Source organism: Nannospalax galili, unplaced genomic scaffold (assembly GCF_000622305.1).
Source record: "Nannospalax galili isolate Female #2095 unplaced genomic scaffold, S.galili_v1.0 scaffold6527, whole genome shotgun sequence".
Lineage (NCBI taxonomy): Eukaryota > Metazoa > Chordata > Mammalia > Rodentia > Spalacidae > Nannospalax > Nannospalax galili.
The window spans coordinates 4,550-9,095 of NW_008355487.1; the positions used below are offsets into that span (position 1 = coordinate 4,550).

The 4,546-nt window shown below is 41.2% G+C and overlaps 1 pseudogene; it reads left to right on the plus strand.

The window, feature by feature from the left end:
- The window catches only part of LOC103749997, a 1,676-nt pseudogene extending 1,113 nt beyond the window's left edge, over positions 1-563 (plus strand).
- Positions 564-4,546: the final 3,983 nt, after the last annotated feature.

A 4,546-nucleotide genomic window follows, 5' to 3' on the forward strand; every position in this document is an offset into this window, starting at 1 on the left:
TATACATCTGCAATTAAATTTCAAGAAGTATCTTTTTTGTTATATGCCTTTTCTTAAACAATAATAATTTTTCTAAATTAAATATTATTTTTAATGTTAACAAACTGTTCTTTCTGCAGGGATGTGTGTGTGTGTGTGTGTGTGTCTGTGTCTGTGTGTCTGTGTGTCTGTGTGTCTGTGTCTGTGTGTGTGTGTGTTTCGTGTGTGTGTGCATATAACTGAGTGCAGTGAATATATGAATGTCAGAAAAGGACATCATATTCCCTGAAGCTGGAGTAACAAGCTGTAATGAGCTGGTAACATAGGATGTAGAAACTGAACTTAGATTCGCTGAAGGAGGAGCACTCATTCTAAGTTGCTGAACTACACATCTCTAGTCCACGTCTTTCTATTTTAAAATTCATTCATTTCTGTGCAATATTAATTCCCTAAAAATCTTTTGCAAAGCCCTTATATTTGGCACAATTATGATGCTATACTGTGTTATATCACTTACTAGGAATAATGTAATACATTTTCACAAATATCACTGTTATATCACTGTGTTATACCACTAGGAATAAGATAGTATATTTTCACAAATTAATGACATTTGAAAATAAATTGCCATATTGGCAATAAATAATAACGGCAATACGCACACATGTATTGTGCATACAAAGAGTTTGGTATAAAAAGGTCTATCTAATTAATTCTTTTCTTAAAAGGACCCTTAGGGCTTGTATAGCCCAAATTCCCTCCGGGTCTCCTGAGTGATCAGACAAACCATAAAATATATTTTATGTAAGTTTATTAACTTACAGAGGAATGAGAACCCAGTGCCTAGCCCCACACCTCTGGTGGCATGGCTCAAAGCCTGCCATAGCAGACCACACCCTGGCTACCATAGTCCCTGCTAGCATTTGCTCACGCCTCAGGGGTTAGCAATCTCATGCCATGTCCACAGGAGTCAGTCCACTGTGTCTTTGAGCTGCTGCAGCTGGCTGCATGTTCCCCACACCATGGGTGCTAACTGCAGCTACCACCTTCCATTCCAAGATGGCTCCCAGCAGCGCCTTCTATTCCATGCTCTGTGTCAAGTCCAGCACACTGGAGGAACCACCCAATTGAGAGATACCCCACCCCTTTCCTCCGCTCTGAAAATCTTTCGGTCCATCTTCTGCTAAAGTCCCTGAACCTTGGAGGGGGTGATAGATGTAGGGCGATCTCTCTTGTATCAAGGCAAGATAGTGGCTTCTTGGGCCTCCCCATTAGTCATCTTATGCCTTAGCCACTGATCAATCTCAATGGTGTTTCTTCTACTATAAAGACAAATGGAAGGAAGTAGACACAATAAAACAAACACAAATGCAAATACAAATTCCTAGAAGATATCCCAGTAGGTATATTATACTCATTAAGCAATATACTCATGATGGCTTCTCTACTAGGGCCTGTAGCGTGTCTTGACACAAGGTGCTGGCCTGGTCTACAGCACCAGATGTTTATTCCACCCCTAGGAGCAGGCCTTATCCAATTAGAAATTTGTCAGTTGTATGTGTGTTCGTAGAGCCATTATTTTACTTGCAGGTATTGCTTGGCATGTCCATGGTGTGCAGCACATGGGGTCCATCGCTGAGTAGAATTATAGGGGATCCTTTCTTCTCCAGATATCTTTATAGAGCCTCCTTGCAATATGAACATCATTCATTCAGTGACACGGAGTGTTTTGACTTAGTGTCATTTCCATCTCTTCTTCTTTTCCCGCACACACAACATGCAGTATCTTTAGCAACATGGCCTTACCAATCTTTCTAGTGTACAACTGATGTTAATGGCAATAGCCTTGGTGAATTGGAGGACCTCTAGGATCTCTCTCTGACCAACAACTCATAGGGGGTAACCCACCCCTGGTGCTGTAGATTTTCTTAACTTTTTTATAGTTTGAGAGTCTCTAACCTCATCTTACCCAACCTACATAAAACTACCAAGAATCTTACAGCTACACCTGGCCTATGCTTCTTCAGGTATCTTTCGAATGGGTTTCACATTTAGTAAAACACTCAAAGGAGGGTTAACATATATTAAATCACTCAGAGACAAGGTCTCACAAAGCATGGAAATGTTTTGTCCATTCTTATTAACTGTTTTCTCCATAGATCCTTGTTAGGTACCATAGCATGGGTACGAGGCATTAGTTTGATTAGTTCTTTACCGTTTTTATCTCTTTGGAGTCATTTTGCACTTGGGGGATTTTACATGGGGTCTTTTTGTACTCTTTTATTCTTGATACACTTGCAGGTCTTGGCTCCAGTTGCCAGACCCTGCTCTAGGCTAAGGAGGCAGGGGCCTTCTCCTGTCCCCCGCCCCTGCACTTGTTGGTTCCCTGAGTCAGACAGGCTCTGGGTCTGCCTCCTGCTCTAGCCTCATCTGTCATCTACCCATTGACCACACCAGGTTGCTGGGGGAGAACGTGGTGAAAAAACCTGCTTCCACCTCTAGTATAGCCTTTATCAGAAGAGAAATGCTTCTTATTCAATCCTTGGGGATTCTTAACCACACTTGTACAGTCATTATCCTTCAAATATCCTTTGTAAAGTGTTCTGGTTTTAAAACCTTCCATAAATACCTTAGTACTGAATTCAGTTTTCTATCAATTTTTTCTCTGGTGATTTGGGCTTGACATAAGTCTTACCACATTTGTCTTCGAGTAACCCAAGTGGACCATTTCCTCTGTCTGGTCTTTTTTATATCTCTTATAGGGTGTTCTGTTATTTTACAGACACATTTTACATGCTGGTCAGAATCATTTAGATTTGCCAAAGTGTCTCTCACTTTACAAAGATCCTGTCTCATCAAAGGGCTTAGTGAAACCATTAAAGACCCATAAAATACTCCAGGTCCCAGCTGAATTAAGCTTTCTTTCATATCTCTGGTGAACACAGTCTTATCTAGCCCAATGAACTGGACATCACATATTGCTTTTCTCATACCTAGTTCTCTCAGTAATGCCTGCCCCTCCTTTATAGTCCTCCAACCACTGCTAATCATGTTAGTCTCCCTTGGTGACAACCATGTATCTTTAATCCACTAAGGACTGATCCCCCCTGCATTGGCCTAGGTTGAACAGTCTATATTGCAACGACGGATGGTTATATAACTCAGCTGTGAAGCTTCTGAAAAACTTAGACTGACATCATTTGCTCCCACATCCCATACTCTCACAAGCCACATGGCCAGGGGCACTTTGCTTGCTTATTTGTAAGTTTTTTTTTTAGTTTTAGCAGCTCTAGCATGGAATATTTTCTTGCTACAGCACAGTTAGATTTTTTTTTTTTTTTTTTTTCTTTTTACTATTATCTGTCTTTTTCCTCTGAGTCCATGGACTTAAGTCAAAGTGTCCTGTCTTTTTTCCCTCTTAAGCTCTGTAGCTGGGCCTGTCAGTTCAGCCTTTTCTGTTTTCCCTGCCTGGTACACATCCTTTATGATACAAAGTGGCTGTGCTCTCTCTAAAGAAGTGAAAAGATTTTCTAACCTTTGGGTAACTTTTAACAAATCTTCACATACCCGCAGCATATCCCCACATTTAAAACTTAGCTATGGCCCATGCTTCTATGTGGCTGGCTTCTTCTAAGTAACCAATTGTAACAACCACATCAGCACTGCCATCAGCACTCTTTTAAACTCATTCTCAGTTTTGTCATATCCTGCCAGGGAACACCAATTTTGTGACACAAATTCCCTCTGAGTCTTCTGCACAATCAGAAAAACCATATATTTTATGTGAGTTTATTAACTTACAAAGGAATGAGAACCCAGGCTGGCTTCTTCTAAGTAACCAATTGTAACAACCACATCAGCACTGCCATCAGCACTCTTTTAAACTCATTCTCAGTTTTGTCATATCCTGCCAGGGAACACCAATTTTGTGACACAAATTCCCTCTGAGTCTTCTGCACAATCAGAAAAACCATATATTTTATGTGAGTTTATTAACTTACAAAGGAATGAGAACCCAGTACCTAGCCCCACACCTCCAGCGGCATGTCTCAGAGCCTGCCATATCAGACTGTGCCATGACTACCATAGTCCCTGCTCACATTTGCTCATGCCTCGGGGGCCAGCGATCTCACCCACGGTCAACAAGAGTCAGTCCATTCTGTCTTTGAGCTGCTGCAGCTGGCTGGGCATACCCCACACCACACACGCTACCCACGGCTCCTGGCTTCCATCCCAAGATGGCTCCCAGCAGCCCCTAAGTAGTCTATGTTCCATGTCAGGCCCTGCCTATTGGAGGAAATAGCCAATTGGGAGACACCATAAAAAGACCAAACTGCAAAACTTATGAATCATAGGCATACAGGAATGTGAAGAATCTCAAGATAATGGTATGGACCAGATCTTCAATGAGATTGTAGAAGAAAATTTCCCCAAAATAAAGACATGCCCATACAAATATAAGAAGCATATAGAACACCAAATAGGACTAGAAAAGAAACTCTCCATGGTGTATCATAGTTTTTTAAAAACACTAAACGTACAGAACAAAGAGAGAATACTGAAAGTT